The sequence below is a fragment of the Quercus robur genome, chromosome 6 (genome assembly GCF_932294415.1).
Source record: "Quercus robur chromosome 6, dhQueRobu3.1, whole genome shotgun sequence".
Lineage (NCBI taxonomy): Eukaryota > Viridiplantae > Streptophyta > Magnoliopsida > Fagales > Fagaceae > Quercus > Quercus robur.
Window position 1 is genome coordinate 43,532,061 of NC_065539.1, and position 8,601 is coordinate 43,540,661.

The 8,601-nt window shown below is 32.7% G+C and overlaps 1 pseudogene; it reads right to left on the bottom strand.

Moving 5' to 3' along the window:
- Nucleotides 1-5,501: 5,501 nt before the first annotated feature.
- LOC126689732 (peroxidase 29-like) lies at nucleotides 5,502-7,069 on the bottom strand (annotated as a pseudogene).
- Between the last annotated feature and the right edge of the window lie 1,532 nt (nucleotides 7,070-8,601).

Genomic DNA, 8,601 nt, shown 5'->3' on the forward strand with positions numbered 1-8,601 from the left:
AACCCAAACTTAATAATTTGTTAGTGAATATGAGACTCAATTTAACTATATATAACACTATATTTTTATATGTATATTTGTCTATAAATTTGAGATTAGATTGTATAAGTTTGTAAAAAAGTTTATATGATACAAGTTATTATTATGGTTTATTGATAATATAAATAATTTATTCAAACTAAAAAAACACATGGATTTGTGAAGGGGTAAATTTTTTTTGTCATAGTTTATTTACATATGGGGAAAAAATAATTTAATCAAGTAGCACACAAACAAGGTCAAGTTTATTCGATAAGAAAATGAACTAAGTTAGAATATGTAATCTTATTTGGTGATGAGGTCGAGCTCTGTTAGGGTCATATTTTCTATGTAATTGGCTAATCATTTGACAAAACGCACTTTACTTGTAATTAAGTAGATCTAAGTTGGGTTTAATGTATTAAGAAATATGTTATTCAAACATATCAAGTGATATCATTAAAGACATGAAGTAATCCAAAAAACAAATAAAGAAAAGCAAGTGAAGAAAAGTTGTTTCATTAAAACTCGACATTAGCTACTATTAAGGATTAATGGAGAAACTTGACACAAGTTCGATCTGTCGAGAACTACGAATTCAAAATTCTCAGATCTGAATTTCGGCCCATGATGACTTGAATAATTAGGATTTCTCTCTCTACAACCCTAGTCATATAAAAGGCTTATTTTAAAAGTCATCAAGTATGAAAACAGAGACCTAGAACTTATATACTCTATGTGAAACCACGATGTTTGTATGTCTTAGGGTTTTGTAACCAAGTGCTTCCTGATCTTCATCGTTTATGAAATGAAGAACTTTGCAGTCAACAACAACCAATTAAGTTGCTGGAGTTAGTCACGTACTAGGATCCGTGCAAAGGAATTAGTCACAGATTGGAGATTTTTGCAAAGCAAAGAAGTCTACTACAAGATTAAGTTCAATTGGGTATTGAAGCGAAGGTTCAACTGTAAGTTGGTATTTTGGAATAGACCAGAGTGGTGAAAAGATTCCTCATACTTGTAACCACTTGATTATTGATTAGTAGATTCTTGGAAGTGATGACCTTAAATTCACCCGGTGAAGTTTTTACCTTGTGAAAAGTTTTCCCCATTTGTCAACAAATCACCGTGTTAATTTATTTCTACTGTATTTAGTTTATTTAGTGAATTGTTGGTGCCTCCACGATTTGCATGTAATTTGACCTAATTAATCAATTTGAGTAATTAAATTAATTAAACAGGATCAATCTATTTTAAACCAACAAGCTTGACTCTTGTTTGAAATAAAATTAAATAAACAAACCTAAACTTTTAATATTCAGCTTAGCTCAACTCATTTTCAACCCTAAAGATAGGAAGCCAATTATTACATTTTTTTTTCAATCAATTTTACTCTGTTAAAGATGGAGTTTTACTTGCTAGAACATTTGGGCTCACTCACTTGACACATAATGGTGGATTTTTTTTTTTTTTTTGATAATTTGATTGTTGAAAGTGGGAGGATTTGAACCTTAGATATTTCTATTGAAAATATCAAGAAGTGACAATCAATTGAGCTACAAAGCGCTTGGCAATGCTTAATAGTAGAACTCAAATGCTAAATTAGTTTTACATTTTTCAAACCATGTGTGGGGGTCCGAGGACCGAGAAGGATCAAACCAGGGAATAATTTGCATAGTCCAAGCCCAAAGAGATAAATATACTCTGAGGATTTTGCCCACCTGATGATGGAAATAAAATCAAGACAATTGGTGTCCTGTGGTGTTCCAAGGTAAGGAGAAGGGATAGCGATGGAGGCAAGGATGGTGGGAGGAAGTTTCCTGGAGGGTACACTTCCCCCCTCCGCATTAAATGCCGTACACCAACCTTATCAGCTACATTAATGTAGAAATGACCCTTGAACAGTAATTTCACAACTAGAAGCCCCTTCCACCACCTTCAATAGAGTTTTGATGAGACAAGTATCCTTAGGAATGCCTGGAGGGATACAGGTGGAAGGTTAGGATACAAATAATGGGGATATAAAATGAAGTGAATCTCCCAGAAAAAGGGGATGGACAATTTTTTTAAGAAATAGAAAAAGAAGGAAGTGAATAGTTTATTATCTGGTGTAAAACCTGAACCAAATATATATAAGAGACTAATCCTCGGACCAGCCCGAGGAGAACATTATTCTCAATTACTACTTAAATTTCACTCATCTATTGCTCTGGACTCTTCGGCCTTAGACTTGAACTTAGCTAGGAATTGCACTTAAAGTATTTTCTCACTCTCTTCAAAAATTCTATTATTTGGGCTTGGTTTGAAGGATAAGGTACCACTATTCTTAGTGGGCTTGGCCCTTTATTTTCTGAGTACTTACACCATGGTATCACTAAAAAAAATATATATGTCATTATTATAGGGGATTGTAAATCACTAAATCTTTCACGAGGTTGATATCCCATCTAGAGCTAATTAAGTCCTATTGTGAAAGAAATGGAAAAATCTTGTATATGCCGATCTAATAAGACCCATGTCTCACTAACATGTGGATCCCATGCGTGTGGGACCCACATGTCAGTGAGACATGGGTCTCATGAGACCAGCACAGGTAATACTTTCTCAAAAGAAACAAATGGTTGATTGTCTATAACCATTTCGACCCGTTTTGTCAATATTCGTAATAGGTAAAACTCAAGAAAAAAATATGGGGAAAAGAGGTGAAAAAATAAAGAAAACAAAGGAGGCCAATGAATTAAATACCTGAAATATACTATAAATAAATAAATAAAAAGATAATTTTTTTTGTTCTCTCTTTCTTTTCAAGTTTCAACAAAACAAAACAAATCAACAAAACATAAAATAAAAAATAAATCTCCAAACTTATTTTTCTTTTTTCTTTTCTTTGTTAATATCATAGGAAAAAATTATTTATTTATTTTTTAAAATTGTTGGGTTAAGATAGGTTAACCCTGGTTAATTAATTCAATTACCCAAGTTAATTAATTAGGTTAAATTGCATGCAAATCATGGAAGCACCAACAAATCACCAATTAAACTAAATGTAGCGGAAATTAAATTGATATTGTGATTTGTTGACAAATGGGGAAAACTTCTCGCAAGGCAAAAACCTCTCATTTTAAGGTTAGCACTCCCAAGAATCCACTAATCAACAATCAAGCGGATACAAGTATAAGGAATCTTACCACTACCCTGGCCTATTCTGAAATACTAACCTACAGTTGAACCTTTGCTCCAATACTTAATTGGACTTGATCTTGTAGTAGCCTTCTTTCATTTGTTGCACAAATCTTCAATCTGTGACTAACCCTTTCGCATGGATCCCAATACATAACTAACTCCAGCAACTTGAATGATTGTTGTTGGCTGCAAAGTTCTTCACTTCATCAACAATGAAGATCAGGAAGCAATTGGTTACAAAATGTTATGGCGTACAAACGCAGTAGCTTCTCACAGAGAAAAATAAACTCTTGATCTCTGTATCCGTGTGAGACGGCTCTTAAAATAAGATTTATATATGTCTAGGGTTGTGAGAAAAGAAACCCTAAACAAATACTTCAACATGGGCTGGAAATTTTGAATTCGTAAAGCTCGATAGATCGAGCTTGTGTCGAGCTGCCCAGTAAATTTCAATAGTAGCTTTTTGTTGAGCTATCTGTCGAGTTTCAATAAAATAGTTATTTTTTACTTGTTTCTTGGATCAATTTTCATGTCTTAATACAACCACTTAATATGTATCAAACTCAACTTAGATCTACCCAATTTACAAGTAAAGTGCATTTTGTTAAAAGATTAGTCAATTACATAGAAAATATGACTCTAACAAAAATCTTGGCCTAGCCCCCAATTTTATCCATTTGTAAATTTGTAATAACTCTTATTTCGTCTTTATAATACAGTCTTATAAGCCAAGGCCATTGTAGCTAAATTGGTACCTCTCTATGCACAAACTACTTTGGGGTCTAGGGGAAAATGATTTGAACCGTGAAATTAGCAACATATTATAATTATCCATAAATAAATAATACCGCCAAAAAAAAAAAAAAAATCCTTATGAGTCTCTTAGGCCTGGTGATAAATTAGAAAGGCTGTGAATCTAATGGACGGGTTTCAGTCAAAAAAATGGACGGGTTAGAACTTAGAAATGCAAGATAACAAACCCAACTCTATAAACGCACTAAAAGTCGGCCCAAGCGGGTGGATTTGAATTCAGCCCTGCTCGAAACCATCTAAACTTTATGAGACTCAGCCCAGCCTTAATTTGGAACCAATCTAAAGACCCGAACCTTAAGAAATTCAGACCATTTAGCCCAACCTTACTATCATTGTTTTGTGTTACAACTCACAAGTATAATGCTGGCGGTGATAGCAACATAGTCAATGGTTGATGCTGGTAGGACTAGCAATCATAATGGTAGTAGTTGCTGTTACGTTAATGGTGATGTTGATGGTGATTGTAGAACCTACAAAATTGATAGTGACAATGACGGTGGCAACTACAATGTAAATGATGGGTGGCATGAGAGAAGAAACGTGGATAGAATTCGTAAAATTACACTTCGCCAGGAAATTTGAATTTGGAATTTGGATGTTTGGAATCCACATTTCCACTAAATTTTCACATTAACCCGAATAAAGGAAATCAAGTTTGGAAAATCCCTCTTTTGTTTTTCTATAAAGAAAAAAGGTAATTCCCTTTCGTATAAAATTCCCTAATAAGAACTTGGAGTAAAATTTCACTTCAAATTTTTTTCTCCAAAATCAGTAATAGGATTAAGTTTCATATGTTAAAGTTGTCAGAAACCAGCTGCTGATAAAAGATTGAAGCCCTAGCCCCTATGTCGTGTCCTATCGTTCTCACTGAATGCCTAAAGCTTATAGCTAATTTTGATAATTTTTAATTAATCTTTGATCTAAACTCTAGATCTTTTCACAAAATTTCGATCGTTACAGTTAAATTAGACCCTCACAATTCAAATAAAGTTAGAATTAACCCATTTAATTATTTAATTGAACTTTTGGACATTCTTAATCTACTAAGAGAAGGTAGATTAAATAATAAATATTGATTTTTTTTTTTAATAAAACTCTACACATGATAACCTAACTATAAGCAACTAATCTATCTTAATGCTTGCTCAAATCCCAAAGAAAAATCTTGCAGAAAATTTATGGACATGTTAAAGGTGGATAATGAGCTTTCGAAGAGTCAGAAAGCTTTAGTAATTCAACAAATATAAGAACATAATATTTTTTATAACCATTTTACCATTACTAATATAATTTATTATGATTAGTGCATAATAAAATAGTGTTATTTGTGGACTCATATAAAAGTATGAAATTAGTATTGCTCTAATCATAACAAATCATATTAATTAGTAATTATGAAGAAGAAAAAAAACAATTGTAAAAGATGTGTTTTTAGCATTACTTATAATAATTAGAAGCGTTGTGACAAATTTATAATAAGTTGGTCATGACTATAAAATTGTCAGCTTCTTGAAACATAGACTTGAACTTTAAGATATAGGGATCATGTTTATTTACATCACATGACTACGTAAATATAAAATAAGTTGATAGTAAACTATCATCTCTAGTAGTTCAAAACCACTTAGTCTAATACATTACAACGCTTTCTAATAACACCTTGATTCAGAGAGCCTGAAGTAGAGAGCTTAACAAAGGCCGAGGAAAATGCACGAAAGAAATTATCCCAATCACTAGCAAAATGTTTCACAATTTGAGCCGTTCGAGGATCAGATACCATTTCAGCATCAATTCTCAGTACACCACGGCCTCCCATTGCATTCTTGTAATATAGGTTATCAAATATAAAGGCAGTAGGATCATTAAGAACAAAACTTATGTTCGAGGTTAAAGACCATTCAGGACAATTTAACATCAAGAATGCTTCACACCCAGGTTCCATTTCTTGATGAGCCTTGTCACCTTCAGCTTTGTACAGACGATTCAAAATGCTTGCACAATGTGTAAGTGTAACTCCTAGTGTATGCGCACCTGCAAATTTCACAACCATCCTCTTTTAAGTTAAAAAAAATTCCTAGACAATTATTCCAAGGCATAGGGTAAGAAAATCAAGATAGGCACCAATCTGTATATGCATAATAGCTGGAAACATGCCAACATGTATATTTTAAAATCTTGAAATAAACATTTTTTTTTTAAAAAAAAATGCCTAAAAATATATTAATTAATTGTCATATCACTGCTATGTAATTTTTCAAGAATTGTTGGTCTAGTGTCTTGTTGTGTTTCATGTTTGCGTCCATGTATATATTATGTATGACAATGAAAATTTCATGATCATTTGATTATATACCGATTAGGGCTACCGATTCTTGAATGGTCATTCCTTTACTAGTGAAAATGTGAAGCATGTCATCAACTCCAGTTGTGGCAGGAGGGATCCAGGCATCAGCTCGTTGATAGTTTGGAGTAGTGAAGGAATCCTTACGTCCCAAGGGAACCTCTATATGTGGCCCTCCGGACATAGCAACTGCCTCACGAGCAGCCAATATGAGAATGTCAGCACAAGAAACTTGCTGGGGACATGCTGCTTCCACCATTGATTTTACTATGCTGATTAACTCCCTTTTCTGAATTCCGAAATTTCTCACTGAAGCCATTTTGGATGACACATTTCCCTCAATTGGATCAACAAGAATTGAAGCATCACACCCCTTTTTAATTATGAAACAATTAACTATATGTTAGTGTCACAATTAAGTCTAACCAAATGTAGTTGTCTGTGTGTAAAAGAGAGAGAGAACCTGAACTTGGCAATCATGCATGAAACATGAGCCTCAACAAAGCTGCAGGTGAGGTGGGATCAGTGACAAAGAGAGGTACTAGGCCAGCTCTAGCAATGTTCTCAAGTTGTGGACAAGACTTATCATAAAAGTTATAATGGAGAACTTCCCCCTCAGTCACATTCCCAAGTACAAACAAAAGAACCATCAAAACTGTAGTTGTTAGATCCATGTTATCCCAGTGCCAAACCACATGGGAACTTAAATGTAGATATGCACTATTTATAAGCAGAGAACCACCACAGTACCACTAACTTAAGCAATAAATAAATCAATTGTCCTAGCAGTTACGTATTTTCTTGAAAAGGAAAAGAGGAGATGGACAAAATACTGTGGGTGGTTGAGGAAATGGATCCTTTGGTCCCTACTTGAAATGGTCATTATTTGATGGTTCAAATTGCTACACCATTTAAGTGTGGCACTGTATGCATAGTTTTCAGAACCGAACCGGACCGGGAGATCGGACCGTGAAATTAAACCGGGAACTGGGATGAAAATCGATTTTTTAAGCCTAAAGAACCGGATTTTTTGTTAATTCCGCGAACTGCTAAAACCGGGGTTGGACCACACGAACTGGTGAGAACCGTGCGGTCCAACCCCTTAGAAATTTTTTTTTTTTTTTACAATTTTATTCTACTTAATTAAATTATCCATCTCTTACAAGAAATAAAAAAAATTATAATTAAAATCCTTCAAAGATATTCAAATTTACTTCAAAAATTAATCATAAATTTTAATGTTTTCATGGTTATTATTTTATTTTATTAACTTTCTTATTTAATTATTAAATATATGCTTGAAAATTATTAAATTTCCCTTACATATATAGATATATTGTCAATTTTGCTAGTTTTATAAATTTGATATCTATATTTAGGCTTTAATTAATTATTAAATTAATTATGACATCATAACGATTCGACCCTGGTTCGACCTCGGTTCGACCTCAAAAACCTTGAACATCTCCCTTTTACGGTTCAATGAACGGTCCGGGTCTAAAAACCTTGACTGTATGTTGTTAGATTCTAGAAATAGAATCCTAACCATGAAATGAATTCTCGACGTGGAACTATATATATTGTTAGATTCTAAATATTAAATTTTTACTTTAAAATAGACTCTCTCCATTTCAAGTGAAGTGGATGATAAGAAAAATGAAGATCCATAAATTACTCAAATCTTAAAAAAAAAAAAAAAAAAAAAAAAAATGATTGCCTCTATGTAGATCTATTTCATTATTCACATTAAATATTATAAATATAAATATTGGAGATTAATATATTTTTACGATTCAAATTAAACATTATAAATATAAAGATTTTTCTAGTGTCACGTAATTTAAAATATAAAATTATGTGACATTTTATAATTTGTAATTTATTAAAACCATAAAATAAAAGTTTAACCGTGAAATATACTGGAAAAAGTTTAAATCGCTGTAAAAGTTATCATAAAAGTTATAATGGAGAACTTACCCCTCAGCCACATTTCTTAGTACAAACAAAAGAAGCATTAAAACTGTAGTCCTTAGATCCATGTTATACCAACACCAAACCACATGGGAACTTAAATGCTATTTGCACTATTTATGAGCAGAAAAGTAAGTACCCACTGTAATTCTAACTTAAGCAATTAATAGAGAAATCAATTGCCCTAGTTACGTATTTACTTGAAAGAGAAAAGAGGACAGGTAAATTACTCTGGGTGGTTGAAGAAATGAATCCTTATGGACTTTATTTGATAT